The sequence below is a fragment of the Dysidea avara genome, chromosome 15 (genome assembly GCF_963678975.1).
Source record: "Dysidea avara chromosome 15, odDysAvar1.4, whole genome shotgun sequence".
Classification (NCBI taxonomy): Eukaryota; Metazoa; Porifera; class Demospongiae; order Dictyoceratida; family Dysideidae; genus Dysidea; species Dysidea avara.
In genome coordinates, this window is record NC_089286.1 from 12,772,343 (window position 1) to 12,790,154 (window position 17,812).

At 38.0% G+C, this 17,812-nt stretch overlaps 1 long non-coding RNA gene across 1 annotated transcript; it reads left to right on the top strand.

The window, feature by feature from the left end:
• Nucleotides 1-12,181: 12,181 nt before the first annotated feature.
• Nucleotides 12,182-13,104, top strand: LOC136245912 (uncharacterized). The gene is made up of 3 exons (XR_010696175.1): nucleotides 12,182-12,280; nucleotides 12,339-12,945; nucleotides 13,004-13,104. It is a non-coding gene; the product is annotated as an uncharacterized lncRNA (long non-coding RNA).
• Nucleotides 13,105-17,812: the final 4,708 nt, after the last annotated feature.

Here is a 17,812-nt window from a genome sequence, read left to right on the forward strand (position 1 = left end):
GTACATACATACATGCTCTTCAGTGTCAACTGTCGTCACTTCAAATTTTCTCACTGCTGGAAATCCATTAGTTACATTTGTGCTGAGAACCTATGCCATGCATGCATTGTTAACATAAAATTATTGTGCTATCTACTTGCCTGTACTGCTTGCCGAACTGTCATTCTGGAGTACAATCTCAATACGATCAGATGTGTTCCCGTAACAGCTTTTTACCTAAATACATCCTACTATCTGCCACAGTCTTTTCCGCAAGTTCAACTACATGAAACCATTTTATCTCTTTCCCGTTGTTCTTAAATCAGGAAACACATATATACATATGTTAGTCTGGTATTTTTCAAAATAGTTTTACCGTCAAGTGTCATGTTCTAGAAGACTGCAAATTGTGTCGAACAAAGTTTATTTAGTGTGGGACATCTGCTATAAAATATATGTGACTGAATTTGACAAAACAAGGCTTCGACGCACAAAGCTTTGTTAGGAGATATGGCGATTTTAAGGAATCATTGTGTAATAACTTCCCAGTGCCTACAGCTGTGCAAACAAAATTTGCACCAATTGTTCATCTGTTCACTAGCTATCACTGAGTGGGTGTATAAATTTCTGATACCCAAATATAATCTACAAATCCTGTTATCACCCAAGTTGTCTTATCAAACACAAGATCTTCACGTATCTTCATCTCTTCAAATGTAATCACTGCAAATCTAAATCAATAAAATATTCAAATTTCCACACCAGTGTTTAAGTCAAACTTATTGCTTACTTTTGCCAATCTTTAAGTGTGTCGATTTTTACTTCTTTTCTAAGTAATTAATCACTGTAGAATCAAACTCAGGCTTCAGTTTATGCCAGTGTGTATAATCACATAGACAGAGCCAATTATAACGGTCGGACATTGGCCAAATTACCGCCAAGTTGGAAGGATGGCCGCCTGAAAACAATACTAGCAAACAAAAGGGCCGGCCAAAATAAATCAGTACTAAATTAGCTAATTCACTGGGTGTTTACCAGACCGGTTGGAGCTATTTATAACTAGAACTCTTCAGCTCCGCGGAAACAGTAGTTAAAACGAAAAACACGTTAACTTGAATGTGGCATCTCTCAGTGGCATCAGTTTCCCCGTTTCGTTACAGGCGCTTGTTTGAGTTAAAAGCCACACTCGCTCAGCCAGTCTATAACTGGCACGTGTCTTGTTAGAAAAAACATGGCAACAGAAAGTGGAGCGGACTCTTCATGTAGTACAAGTAGTTTAAGTACCAGTGGTGGTAGGAGTAGTAGTAAGAAGGCAAGACGACAAGTTACAAGAGCCACTTTTGAGAAGTGGCAGCGTGAGTTCGAAAAGGAACATCAGTCTATGTCATGGTTGCGTTGTGAAGTTGAAAAGACGGACAAGAACATTGTCAGCAAGTTATTTTGTCTTGTATGCCAGAAATATAAAGATAGGATTCAATCTGTGAAACATTTTTCAGCTGCATGGATTACAGGATCAGCGAATCAGAAGACAAGCAATATAATAGACCACACGAAAAGTGAGCAACACAAACAAGCTATGTCACATTTGAGAACTGACCAGGCACGAGTTAGTAATGAATCCATCACCAGCTATTCTACAATCGCTCGCTGTCTTTCTGTCATTGATGAACAAAAAAGTTAAAACTTAATAGGAAATTTGAGCTTTGTTATGTGATAGCAAGAGAGAGTATACCGTTTATGAAATATCCATCATTACACCAACTGGAAATTCATCATGGAGTGGAATTAGGCACTGCGTATGGCACTGCAGATTCAGCAAAGACCTTTACTGATTACAAGAAATAAGATCGGTAACTCGTTATTTTGCTGTATGTAATCCAGCACAAGGTGATGCAGATGGACTATTAAATTGTTTAGGAGTGGCATTAGGTCGCCTTGGTATTGAAGACATCCAAGACAAGAGCAATGTGCTTGGAGTTCGTGAGTTACCAATTCTGATTGGTGGTGCAATGATGGGGCTTCTGTCAACATTGGCCAGCATAATGGCTTGAGAGCCAAGTTAATTGCTGCCTTACCATGGCTTTTCTGGTCGTGGTGTTTTTCTCATAGACTTGAGCTGGCTTGCAAAGACTCTTTTGTTAGTCCATTGTATGAAAGTGTTTCAGATATGCTATTGAGATTGTATGTCCTTTACAAAAAGTCTCCCAAAAAGTCACGGGAATTGAGTACTATTGTTGATGATATCAAAGTAATCTTTGATTTGCCTGTGAGTGGAGACCTTCCAATAAGATCATCCGGTACCCGACGGATTGATCACAAGCGTAAAGCTTTGCAGCGTGTGTTGGATAGATGCAGTGTATATATTACTCATTTAGAGAAGCTTAGTGAAGACGTCACACTGAGGAGTGAAGACAGAGCTTGTCTAAAGGGATATCTCAAGTTGTGGAGACATTCCAAGATCTTGATAGGTTGTGCCATGTTTATAGAAGCTGTACGTCCAGTTGCCGTGCTTAGCTTAAGTTTACAGGAGTTGAACACTGACATAGTTCTTTGTATTGAATACACCTTAAAATCTTTAAGGTCCTTAACTACTTTACAAACACAGGACCCATTGCAATGGCCCACTGTGAAGCTTGCTAGAAAGAGGATTAAAACTGTTGACGATAAAAGTGAATACCAAGGTGCAACACTGAAGTGTTACAATGTTTCTACTCTAGAATTTTGTAAACAAAATGTTCTGGCTGATCTCGAAAGATTAATTACCAAAACAAAAGAGCGACTCATGTGGTCAGACCCCGATCTATTTTAGCATTTATTGACACAAAAAATTGGATTTACAAAGACGATGGTGTTGGTGGGGATTATACAATGTTTGAGGTCAGAGAATCAGTGGAATGTATAGTAACAAAATTCCAAGATCCACTTGAGGCAAAAGAAGCCTCTCTCTCTTCAGTTCAAGATGAGGTGGAAGAGATAATTGAGTACTCCTGAAAATTCTTGCCTATCAGCACCAGCAGCTATAGAGAAATATGGTACAAACTACACACATGTCATGATTCTAACAGGTGGCCAACCTTACTTTTACTAAGTGAGTTGGTATTCAGTCTACCTTTCAGCAATAGCCATGTAGAGCAAATATTCTCATCCCTAGGACCCATTAAAACAAAACGCAGAACAAATCTTTCCATTACCACACTTCATAACTTAGTTGAAATTTTCATTGAAGGCCCACCTCTGTCAAAATTTTCCCCTGATTCAGCTGTAAACCTGTGGTGGAAAGAATGTAATACCAATCGAAGGGTTCATCAGAAACCTCGTAAACCTTATAGACTGAGAAAAAAAAGTAGCACAGAAACAGATGATGATGAAAGCAGTAGCTCAGAAGATGAACTTACTCTCATGCAGTGGGACAAGTGGTTTAAACCAGTGAACAGTGATGATGAATTTGGTGATCAGATGACTTAATGTGAAATACTTATATTTACTCACTTTGAGATTTACACTGTACCATTACTTAAGTTTATTGTTATTTTACTTGTAAGTTTTCAGTTTTCATCATTATGACCACAGTTCTATAGCAAGGTCAACTATGTAAATATGTTTAGCATGCATGGTCTATGAGAGAAGCTGAGCCCCTCAAATAATCACCAGTTATGATGTCACGAATGTATCACATGATTGAATATCATTCCAAATGTGAAATACACACATCAATTGATCATGTATTGGAAGGATTGTGTTTAGTGTATGTCTTTCCTGAAAGAATCCAGTTTAATTTTTTGCAGAAAAAGTGCCACCAGGTTTAATCTCATAGCAAATATTTTTCAAACATTTCCTGGGGGGGGGGAAGGGGGGGGCATGCCCCCAGACCCCAGCATGCTCTGAGTGCATACCCACAAGTAGCCATGCTCTGCCCCTCATTTTTTCATACCTTCCACCATTAGCCAATGTCAGGCAAAGTTATACTTTACCTGACATTTTATCAGCCATAAGAAAAAAATTATAATTGTCTTGGATAGAGTGCATTTGGAAGGCAGTCAGCATGATGTTCAAGCACACCCATCTAATGAATAAAGGATGCCATCTCACTCCTTGCTTCTTTGTCTTACTGTGCCACAAGTATAGTATTTTATGAATGCATAACAACAATGTTACCTGTTGTTCCCAAAATATCCGTTTAAAATCATCTTTCTCTAATTAATTATATTTTCCAATCACACATTGGCTGTTATCAATGTCTACACACATGGTGGCAGACATCAACTTATTTATTCAAGCCTTTAACCTTTGGATTTGGTGATTTTTGTTCGTAATGCTCTTTATAAAGACTTAAAATATAAGGTTTCCTTTGTGGTGTTCTTAAATGACAAAAGATTGTAAGTGTTAAATGTGTTTTATTCACCTAAACGCAGCAATCAATGAAGTATGATTGCAGTCTAGATGTCCACTGTGACTGTTGTTTATGTTTTGTAGCTCTACTAGAAGTTCCAGTAGCTTGTGAAGCATTAATATATTACAACTGCCATCTTGATCTGTGTTACAATCTTATACTGGTGCATTTCTACATGATCTTGGTACTACGTCTTAATAAAACTAGATCAAGGAAAACAAGCACTGTACCACTAGTGACAATTTACGAACGCTTCTTAAAGGAATGCAAATAAGTTTTAATATTTTCAGGATAAAACTTCATAAGAAACCAAATGTGACTGGATTTTGGAAAAACGATCCAAATTGCACATTAGGGGTTTCAAGATACACTGTTTTAAAGAATTCAAGCCAACATAATTCTCCAAGGATAGCAAGCACGCGTATGAAATTTACACCACTTCCAGTACTTGTAGAGTTTCCCACCAAATAAGGTAGAAAATCTGAGCTGTTGGACGAGTGAAGTAGTATCACGAGTGCTCACAAAGGGGTGGAGGGTGGGGGTGGGCAAGGGTTAGTTAGACCTCTAAATGGAGGCAGACCACGATTGGAGTCCAGAGACGAGATCACAGGGCTGTGCTGGCTCCTTAGTGGCTGATATGTAGCAAATTCCACAGAAAAAACGTCTGGCCAACATTGTCTCGTTATCCACAATGTTGATAGAACAAAGTAGAATACCAACAACTGTTGGCAGAACTTGATCATTTAGATATCCCAAATTTTTATAAAACGAGTCATCAATAAATTTGGGGCACACACTATTCTCAGAGGGGGTTTCAGCTAAACCATTGCAACCCCCCCTGTATCCATCACTGTTAAAGGCTTGCGTGATATCAACATGTGACCTAATTTTAGAAAACCGTCAATATCCGCACAATTTTCAACATGTATTTTATTTGTTCTTTGTTTTCTACAGGGACAGAGGAATGGACTAGCTAAGTTTCAGCTTCATAAGTTAAGTAGTGTTGGAAATACAGCACTAGACAGCCAGATGAGCAAATAAATTGATATGTCTAGGAAAAGAATGTACAGGTACTTACATAAACCATCATAACTTACTGATACAATGACGTACGGAATTGAATCTTGGCTCATTGTGTTCATCCAAGTGACTGTCCCCAGTCAACAATTCCTCCTTTCTTACTTATGACACCATATTGAAGATTTGAGGCGCTTCTGAAGATTTGAAGGATATTGGTAATGTATTGACATATCTGTAGGCAAAAAATCTGTATTGGCAAAAGTGAAACATGCATTTTGGTGCTACACTAGTGTAAAGTAAGACTCAAACAGAGACTTTTGATATTTGAATTTATTTTCAGATTTTGAACGAATATTCAGAATATTCTTTTAAGAACCTACTGTGTTAAAAATGTCAGATAAGTGACACATATCAGGTGTGTTTGAATGTATTTTACTACTTCACTTCAATAGACACAATGTGGAGTCTGAAATTTACAAACCCAAAGGCCCAGGCTGTAGTGCATGAGCAAAGCAAGGGCGCCACTAAGGGCCTGAGAATTTGTAAATTTCATAGACTCCACATTGTGCCCATGTAACTGCTTTAGATTCTATTTCACATTACACTCAGATTACTTACCTCATCTACGGCTGTTTCTGCTGTAGGCTCAGCAAAAGCGGCTGGTTTTCTTGCGATAATACTAGTGTCATGGCAACTATGCGTCCTCACGTGACAAAGTAATAGCGTTCGTTAAATTACTGCACGTGAACAATGCATAGCGATTGGATAAACCTAGATTTTGAGCATATGTTATATTGTACCTGAAGGCGTGGAGTATATTAGAAAGCAAGGTGGAGTATATGAGATTTATTACCCACCCAAAACAACCTAAATAGAGGCTAAACAAATTGCAGCAAACCAATAATTGGTCAGAAGTGAGCTTGTAGCAAGCTGCAATCAGACAATTAACAAATACACACTCACACAAACACTACACACAAGCATAGCCTTCAGCTACCCTATCTGGGGTAGGTAGGTAGTGCTTGACATTGACAGGTGCATTAGAATATCTATTAAATGCTCACGATGAAATAGACATTCTACCATCGTCTGTGCCGTGTAAATCACTGTTACTTTCTGTAAACGAGCAGGTCTTGGTAGTCTGGGGCGAGACAAATGAATGGTCACGTGTATACAGTTAAATGATTGTATATCGAACGCAACAGTACACTTTCTAACATCATAAACCAAGTACAGTCTTAGATACACGTACAAGAATTACATTGAAACTAGAGCTAATGGAGTCCAACTGTCAAAGAAAACCTCAAATAGATACACTTACAAGAATTGCATTGAAACTAGAGCTAATGGAGTCCAACTGGCAAAGAGTTGCTGCCATGTAAAGAACCCTCAGCATCCTCACCACTCTCGTAGACAGCCCTGCAATACAGAAGTGCTTAAAACATCTATACATAAACAACAACCAATTCTTGTCCCAATTAAAACCTACAGCTATTATCCACTATGTCTTTCCATGCAACAATTGGTATCAAAACCAGGCTTTTTGAATGACTGAACAGTGGAGAGTAAGACAGCATATCATGCCTTCAGGATACCTTGGTGATATATATGATGGCCAGATATGGAGGAATGTGTACTCAAGCTTTTTAACATCACCATATTCATACTTACTATGCTTGAATGTTGACTGGTTCCAACCGTTCAAACACGCACAATACTCTGTAGGAGCAATGTACTTAACCATTCAAAACTTACCTAGGCAGGAATGTTACAAGACTTTAGTCACACATGGAGCAAGCGTAAAAATATTTGCAGTGCTTAATTGTCTGGGTTGCACAATAGAAGCCATACCACAAACATAGTCCAATAGCAAAAAAAGAGCTACAGTAGATCATAGATAGGTATAATATTATTATCCATGGCTAGCTACGTTTGTTGAAAGCTGTGCCTTGTAAATATCGGATCGACTATCGGTTATATGTTTCTTAGGTGATGGATATTGGAAAATGGCAAAACCCATATTGGTATACCTCTAATATTTTTCAGTACGAAATGTTTTTGTTTGCATTTAATCAACTTGCAGTATCTTTTTACAGTCACTTGCAATACACTGAGCCTACACCCATTCATGAATGGGAACACTACACGAGTTGCAATTCATAGTTGTAGCCAGAAGCCCTTTGCTCTTAAAATTGATGGCTGGAACAGTGCTACTGAAATATATGATCAGCTCTAAGGTTAGCAGACATGGCATGGATGAATGTATTTTAAACGCTAAGAACTTGCATGCGTATTATATTACATAATATTGTACTATTCCAGTGATTAATTAGTTGCTATAAAATGGACTTTTACCAAAAACCATTTGGTGTAGTATGATCAGTGGTTGATGTGATCGTGTTTTATCAATGATTCTTCATAACTGTACATGTCTACCAATAAGTAGCAAGGCAATCACGTACAATAGCATTTACATCGCCATTTGTGACTGGATCTACAAAAACCATTCTTATCACCCAAGACAGGAAGTTTGATTTTTTCTCACAAACACAAAGCTTAATGAATGCACTATCAAGTTTCACTGCCACAGTTGACCGGTCTGCTTTTGCTGGCTGCTTTTTTAAAGCAGTGGCGAGCTGTACGAGCAGTCTGGGCTCTTGATGGAACCCTGGCCAACCAGGAAGGCTGTGTATGGTTGTACAGCTCCGTGGCACGAATGATTGAGAAGTGATTATTAATTTTCTACCAGTCCAATTCCACACACAGGCACGTTACACCATGCTATCTTGTGTGCGTTAAATAAGGAAATGTAGCTGGATGGGGCAAGTGTCTACGTATTACATTACGTAATCATAGTTACACAGTTAGTTACGTTGATAAACAGCTGCAGATGAACTTGGAAAGCTACAGAGGCCCTAACCCTTTGTTGTCTACTAATGCTTTTCCGATTCTTGATATCCCTGTTGCAGGGCAGCAAGATGAGTTAAGGGGGCATGTAGACTACCTAATGAACAACTGTCATGAATACACGATCCAAACAGATAAGACACTTCATGAACTGCAACAAAGAGGCTTATACTAGCCCATGTACTTGCGTCCAATATATTGGACTTTGATCCTCGAAGGGTTAAAATTGTGGCTTACACAGTAATAATAACAAAATTGAGCATGCATAATGTTCATTAATTAATTGGTATTGTTCATCCTTTGTCTCTTTGTTGTGCCGCGTTGTTTTCTATCAAAGAACAGATTTATGTAGTTATGTTGTTATGTACATTTAATGATGACTTACGTGTAGGCTCGTTTTATTCTTTCATGGCACTTTAATGAATTCGCTTTGTATTGTATTTTTAGCATATCTGATGCTGGCTTGTGCCTATTGCTTTTTCTAAAATAGTTTTTTTTAGTGTCATTGTTCAACTTCTCAACTCCTATATCAATTGCAATGTGTAAGCCATTATTCATGCCACAACACACAGCTTACCTTGACAACTAAACAACATTATAGACCTGTGTTCTCTAATGAAGCCGGGAATATGTTTAACAAGGGTGTGAATATAAGGAGTTATGTTGCCTGGCTGATACCCATCACATTTTTTTTCAGCTTTAAAAAATCATCTACCCAATCACTGCCCTATATAGATTGTCCAGTATACTATTAAACATCCAATAGCTGGTAGAATTCATACCATCTTTTCAATTCTAGGTGTATTTACTGACACAAGACTTCCTTCGATAGTCTCATAGAGATTTGCAAAGCCCTATAGAATAATAAATAATAGTGTGAAAGCAGCTCAATGTACAATTACCTCCCAAAGTGCTTTGATATCATTTGAATAGTCTTTGGGTTGACAATCCACCAATTTTTTTGGCTACTTTTCAAGTAGTTTTTTTTTATCATTGCCAACCAATGAGGTAAACTTTTATTCACCACTTTTCTTAGGATATACTTTGAAGGAGACCCCACAGCTTCGAATATTTTCAATTAGCTTTGAAATCATTGGCCTTTCTAGTTCCTCCTCAATGGCCTATTGAAAGAATGCTAGATCTTCGATATTCTTGTCTATTGTACTATATTGAAAGGAATTCTAATTAAAGCCATCTTGTTCACTATCTGCAGTTTTGAAGTAATCAAACATTGAACTTTGTGTTCTACATTATACTGTAATATTTCCATTGTGTTATAGCTGATATAATTTAGTCAAGTCACATGGAAGGAGCTTCAGGTAGTCACGCTTGTATCCTGGGATTCTTCCAGGTAATAGTATAGCATTGGCCTCTGCATAATTTTCCATGAACTTTAGGAAAGTTACATTATCCTCCCAAGATGTTGCCTTAAGTGGAAGCCTTTTAGTGTTTTTATGAGATAACACTTTTTGATGGTTTTAAGCTTACCCTCTCCAACACCATAGAGGAAACCAAAAGTTGCCATACGTACACTGTAGCCATGATGCATGAAACAAGATGTCACACGTTGTCTCTTCACAGATTTGTGCCTGCTACGAGTAACAGTGTCCTCCTGGTTGTGCATTGTTGTCATGAGGGATCCCATCATCAAGTTCATCGTGTGTCATGATGTAGGACTGGGCACGCAATTCCTCATAATGGTCCAAATGAAACAGCGTGCTGCATGGCTTGCCATCAGCCTTCGAACACCCACAGGTATTCTCATAAAACTCGACACATAATTCATGATCAGTTTTCAATGCACGTTTGTGTCGCATTTGTTTGCTTTTCTGTGTTGCTCTCTGCTGTGGAGATGTTGCATTATTGTGCTCTTGTACTTCTCCATCACTAGCAGCTACATCAGTGTCCATATGATCACTCGTAAATGGAGCCTAATGATTGACAAAAAAGAATATCATGATATCATGATTGTGCTAGAAGGTAGTGCATCTTTACCAGAACATGCTCATCAGATGACGAATGGCTGAGAAGAGATGGCTCTTCACAGTAGGACTGTTCAAGTATCAAATGATCAAGACAAGATGGCTGATCAACATCAACAGGGGACTCCTGAACAATGCTGTGTTCAGTGGGCTCAACAGATTTAGCCTGTGGCCGTGGCTGTAATGGTGGCTGCTTGATGCTACTCTTACGGCACACAACAGAAGTCCGCACCTCTGATGGTGTAGGCAGAAAGATATCAACGGATTCTTCAAATAAACTTGCTATATATAATTAAAAGTTTCACTATAATTTTGATACACACTGTATGCATGTCTCTTATAATCTTGTACCTTCACTATCATAGCCATCTACTTCATTTTCGTCAACATAAGCATCACTAATACTTTGCACTGTATTCTATTGTATTTTAAATAAACCATGTATTGAAATAATTCCAGGAATTTACCTCATCCTCTCCCCATTCACTTCCGAATTCGCTTCTGCTGTCATCATCAAAGTAGTCATCAATAAGTGCCTCAAACTGATAAAGGTCTTCAGATAGAAGAGACAACCCGTCGCCAGCCATAGAATTTAGCACAGCTAAAAGCTTTTGTCCTCCTTTCCCAGACAATTTTGTCGCCGCCATTACAGCTACTTTTACCGCCAAGAACAAATCGGACCATTTGTTAGCGATTCCGTGTAACGCATGGAATGGATTCTTACAGCACTAGTTAAAAGTCTCTGTAACTCGAAGAAGTATAATAGTGCAGCCATCCTTTGCATCGTAAATGGTGAGTGATATAGCTATATTTTAATGCAATAAAACCACTTTTAAATGCTTCTCCTGAACATTTTCATTTGTGCCCATACGGGTGATTTTCCGAAATTGGGTCACATATGCTACTGCTCCAAGAATTAAATTCGTGGTTAGCACATCTGTGATGCACAGCTCATCTGGGATGACATTGGACAGTGGGATGTGTAGGAGGGGAGGCTGGCACTGCCCTTTCTTTTGCTCCTTCTCTGATTCAGTTGATGAAGTACTCACCAAAGCTTCAATGGTTCGTTGTTGAACTTGGAAAGAAGTATTGTGCCTTCATACACAGCAAAAATAGTGTTCCAATACTAACCCCCCGTCTTTATTCAGTATTGGAACAACTATTTTAAAAAAAGTCCCTATAACGAGACAAAACGAACCTCAAATCTATAAATGACTCTAATGTTATTCACTATTTGGGGCTGTGGTCTGTTTTTATTTGAGCCAAGGTAGAATTTTTGGACTATTAGTTCCAACACCTAAACATAGACGGAATAAATACAGTCAGTATTTGTGTATGAAATATGCTGTGATAACATTAACGAAGTTAAAAAAAAAAACATCAAATAATGTGTAATTGTAACCTGTTATCTTTGTCTATGTTGCACCACAAGCATGCAAACGTACCATTGGCTTGCTTTAGTCCCATTAATGTAAGGAGCATCTAAGGTTAGGAGACACACGAGGTTATTATACATGTCTATTGAATACAATATTCCATGCCTTGTAGTCACTGCATAAATAGAAAATCAGTTCATAATCGACTCCATCAGTTGTTATTTCAGGGCTTTCTATAAACTGATTTATTTCAATGAAGCAATTCTGAAACCCAGCTTTTAAATTGTCGTAATTTTCCTCTGCCTTAATGATAGCCACTGTGTGAAGATCTAATAAAATTAATATCACAGTAGGTATCAATTAATATGTAGTTCTTACCCTCGCTGCTGATGTTTGTTCTTCCTAATAATATTGCAAATGACAAGATACAATACATTGACTGGCGAGTAAATCTTGCACCATCCAATGATATTCTCACGCTGGTACAGCCTCAGATATAGCTGTAATATATGTATTGTCATGTTCTTCACACAGAGATCTACAGAGTACTTGGTATTTTGGAAGAATTGTTTCTTACAAGAGGCTACGTGGGAACCAGGAAGAAACATAGAACCAGGATTGATAAGGTACTGGCAATAATTATGACAATATAATGTGGCTATTTTTTTTATTATACTCATGCAGGGCTTACAATCATCCAAGTCTCGAGGATGACATAGTTAGGGAGTATGTAGCTCTATTGTGTGTTGAATTAGATAGGTTGTTAAAAGCTTACTGCACCAAGCACACACATTGTACAATTCCATTTAGGTTTGATGTTTTTAAGTTTTTGTTTAAGGAATATAACAAGAAATTGTATTCAAACGATTTTGACCCTAGCTACTTTCCGCAAGGGTGGGACCAATTTAGCAAAGAAGATGATAGTGATGGCTCACATTATGGACATAAAATTGTGTTCCCTCTTAAGGTAAGGTTGTCATTACAGAGGTCCCCACCAAATGGATTCATTATGAATCCTGATGGTACATACACACCTAAACCTAGGCCGCTTTCAGAAACATTGTCATTAAAAATAGTAAAGGCTAACTACTAGTCTACATGCATAATTGAGTTGTATTGCATATCATAATAGCAGCTAGCTATAGTGTAGGAACATGCATTGCTTGACTTTTGTATGTAGCTAGCTATGCATGACATCCAAGAAACATTCTCGGGACGTACAGTTCATCAGTTTGGCATAAGCCTTTTATTAATCTGTACATCTAGCTATCATCAGTCTGGGGAGAATAAGGTGATGTGCATGTAAGAGTGCATGTATTATGATATCATACTTTTGCTTATACATACAGGTGTAACTATGATGGACAACAGCTGTAACTGTACTCCAATATACATGATGATTCTCTGCTATAATGCACCAGCCAGCTAACTGTAACCCATAACATTAGCCATTGTGTATATCAATATTAACTAATGTTTGCATGTACATGTATTAAACTATAATTAATTGACAAGTGAATATTATTTATTATTGTCATGTTGGCCGGTCTGATACATTGTAGTTTGTGGTGTTTGGGTAACATTGTTGCTGCCATAACAAACAAAATTAAAAGCCACTTCATGTGAGAAAAGATGTATACAGTATATGTAGGAGTCTATGTTATTTGGTGGCTTCATGACTGCCTCTTTTTTTGTTGGCATGACTTTTCACATGACTTTATCCTTTGTTTATAGCTGGGTTGTGCCATTTGGACTGAGCTGGCCCCATGTAGGGGTCATAACTTGATTATCTGGCCACCTGTTCTTGTGTGGCAATTATGGTTGTGGCCTGCATGTGGCCATTTGGACTGATCTCGCCCCATGTAGGGGTCATCTGGCCATCTGTTCTTATGCACCAATCATGTGCAGCTATATACTCACTCGCTAGTGTACTGTTATTGACTGGGTTTAAAATGGTAGATATGATCTCTGACTAGTTATACTGCATAGTACATGGTAGCACATTATACTTTTAAAGATTTGAAGTGGATGAAGACTTAAGTGCTACATGTCAGTTTATACCTGCATGCAGGAAAACTAAGTGATTATATAAAATAGGCCACCATCAGAACATGATGTGAATAAAAGGAACTGACTTGGATAACCGACTTGTACATTGACATGTTTTAAAACTCCCTAACCTTTGACTGATTAATTTAATTTCTCAAACTGCATACATACTGATATCTATCTAGCCATCAGAGACATGTGAATTACCTTTCAGGCATTTGTTTATTTATACAGTGTCTTCACCTGTTTACAGCATGGTCACTAGTTGATAGGACGTATACATCTTCAGTCATGATGCATCACCATGACAACTTAAAAAATGTCACTTCAAGTTGTGTGTGCATCTTGGATAGAATATAGTTATACAACAAGGACATTATATCTGAGGATAAGCAGCTATAGTGATGTATAAACAAATGTATTACTCAGTCTACCTATATCGGAGACCTACAGGAAAAAAACATTATTGCATGGGCCAATCAGACAGATAGCTTCAATTAGTGGTTATAAACTAAATACTTGTCAACAAGTTAGTATACATGAGTTCAAGCACCATGCAAAGTTGCTATAGAAATGTAAATGACCAAGCAAGCATAGGGATGTTCTTCAAGTTTGCTTCACTACAAGTTTGCTTCACTAACAATGAAAACAAAAGTGTAGTACATAGTATAATACTATTATAGTTTTATGTGTGTAGTGGTAGGCAATTACGTCTGTGTAGCCATCTAGTTTGTGTGAGTGTACAATACTGGATAGTGCATGTGTTGAATATCCTGTCTCTGTGTGCACGACTGCATGTGACTGTATACATGTGTGTATCATTTGTTTGTCTGGTTTGTGTGTTACAATGAGTGTAGTGCTTGTGTGTAAAATGTTTATCACTCATAAGCTGAGCTGGGAATCACATACATAAAGTTGATTATTCACCATATCCACACCAAGGGTGGTAAAAATCACTATACAGATGTTATTTACACATAGCAGCAGCTCTAACCTGACTGACAGCACTAAAGTGGATTCAGAGTATAATTGGTGGCTAATAGCTTAGGTCATTCACCCTTGGTGTAATTTGTAGACTTTTGACCAAGTATCAGCCCAGCTTTTGATGGCTTAATCATGCAGCCAAAGTTATAAACACTCTATAGTTGATGATTACGTTTAACCTGCTGTTGGCTTTAGCATGTATCAAGAAGATCACTGAAGGGTGATCTGTGTACCTCACTACTGAATACAAAATATACATCAATGCTGGCTACATGCACCCCTTATCTCAAACCAACCAGTAACAATTTAAATTGCTGCTTGCTTAGAAGGTGGTATAACTACCAAGAAGCATTTACACATACATGCATAGTTACGCAAACCTTAAAAATGTCACTTCAGGTTGTGTGTTCATCTTGTATAAAATACAGGACACTACTACCTGAGGTATAAATGGCACACAACATTACCATATTGCCCAGTCTATATTACCTACAGGAGATCTGTTGTATCAATTTGTATGGGTCAATAAGGCAGAGAGTTCAATTTGTGGTTATAAAGCAAATTAGATCAGATGTTGTCAACAAGTAAAGATGGTTGCCAAGAAGGAGTTGCCAAACAGTTGCTTAACCACTACTAAGTCAATGCTACATTCACAAACCTAGATTTCAAATACATAGTGGCAACTACCTATAGTGGAAATCCTATAATTAATGCGTTCCCACAACTTGTAATTATACACAATAATGTTTGTTGTAACACTATAAAGCCTATTAATAATAGTTTAATTTATAACAATAATATTGATGTTTGCATAGATGCCACATTGGGCAGAACCAATTCATAAAAGAGAAGATTAACTATTACTATAATATATGTTGGTCAGTCTTAATGCACTGCATGTAGCCAACCATCTTCAGTAAGAGACAAACATGCACCTCAGTTACATGCATCATCATCATTGAAGCTGTTATTTACGCCCAACACTGACCTGACAGACTACACTAAAGCATTTACTTCCATTCAAATCACTCTACTGAATAGCTTAGGTCATTAAGGTGTTGCTCATTATTGACCAGTAACCCCACTGTCAATGGCTTTATTATGTAAGATCATAAACATCCTTGATAACCAGACTAACTTGTTGATGGCTTTGGCATCAGCAAAAATATATTGGTCGGCTAATGTTAAATATGCACCCAGCCCATATAGCTATAGTAAACCATCTAGACAAACATGCACCTCATGTCACTCTCAGTCACATATATAACACAAAACACAGCAACATGCAGTACTGGTAGTTTACAGGTCACATGCATAGGTATTAAATGAATTTTTCTTGCCAGTGCACTTCATGTCTCTGGTCACTGGTGATGTTGACATAAATCAAAGCCATAAACATGCTTGTTGATGACTAAACCTACAATAATGTGTTGAGTAAGCTTTGCATGTATCAGAGGTGAAGCATTAAAGTTAGTGTATAGGGATCTATGTATACCTGAGCCAGGAACTCAGAAGCACCACTTGCCTTTGGTACTTACAACTGAGCTCCTGCTGAGAATAAGACAGAGGTATTAGTTCACATTTTTAGTGACTTTTTCTGAAGGTTGCATGGCAACAGCCAATACAACTGCTAGCTATTTCACATAGTTAGCTATATAGCTAATGTTGCAATCTGGTTATGCGGCGTGCGAAGTGAAACGTGATTTTGTGCCGGCCACTGTTGGGCACGAGATATGTCTGCATGTGACTACCATGAAGCAGGAAGAAATATTCGGTGGGGTGGTTAAGTCTATGGACAATATTATACCACGGAGAACAAGTACTTGCCCAGGGAATTCAATAAATGGTGAGATATAATGTGTCACAACTAGTCTCGTGTGGACTACTCTGATCTGTGAAAAAAGTAGCACAACTACATATTCTTTCCAGTGCTTTAGAGAGTTTGTACTACGGGGGTAAGAACCTAAGCCTTAAACTTTTGTAAAACCTAGATTAAGCCCTTTGTGCATCATCTATCAATGTATTTTAGGTCCCATAACACAATAGTGTAGCCATACAGAGCATACATTTGGTCCTTTGCCACTAAGATGACTCATCTTACAGTGGCCACCTGCCAAAATGTTCCATCTTTCGACAAGGGGACCAACACAGTAGTTATAGCTATACAGAGCATACATTTGGTCCTTTGCAACTAAGATGACTCATCTTACAGTGGCCACTTGCCAAAATGTTTCATCTTTCGACAGGGGGACCAGCACAGTAGTTATAGCCATACAGAGCATACATTTGGTCCTTTGCCGCTAAGATGACTCATCTTACAGTGGCCACCTGCCAAGATGTTCCATCTTTCGACAGGGGGGACTAACACAGTAGTTGTAGCCATACAGTGTGCATTTGGTCATTTGCTGCTGAGATAACCCATCTTACAGTGGCCACCTCCTCTCCCCATGATTGTGTTTGGTTTTTACAGATTTGGTCACAATTAGATAAACCAGTGATTAGACAATTACTATGTAACCACAAGTACACAACAATTTGGAGCTTTCAACTGTAGTAGGGATCATAGCACATTGATAAAATGTACGGAAACAAGTTTGAGTAGCTATATATATAGTCCACAATATTAAATCAATAAGAAGTGTTATATCTCTACTGTGCTCTTCTTTGTGGTATCTTAAGCACAGTAGGAATATAACACTTCTTATTGTTTTACTGTAATTTAATATTGTGCACTGCTCTAGCTTGTTTCAGTACTTTTTATTGATGTGCTATGGTCCCTACTCTAGTTGAAAATTCCATACTTGTTTGTTAAGGTGGCGGTCACCTGAACTTTCGGTTTGAAGTGTATATTTTCAAAACTCCGCTGCGAGCTTGTCTAACCATGTATGCAGTGTGCACAAGAACTCAACACCAGGCGATACATCAATTCTTATACTATTTTCTATGCTAATATGCATGGTGGTGGCTTGTTGATAGTTAAATTATGAGGTCATTGTAGGAGCGTGCAACAATTCTTAATGCATCACTTCACACAAAACTCTTGGTGTATTAAAGGCAAACTCTCTACATGATGGTTTCTTTGTAGCTGAACTCTCTACAAGGTGACTTCTTCTAGCTGAACTCTC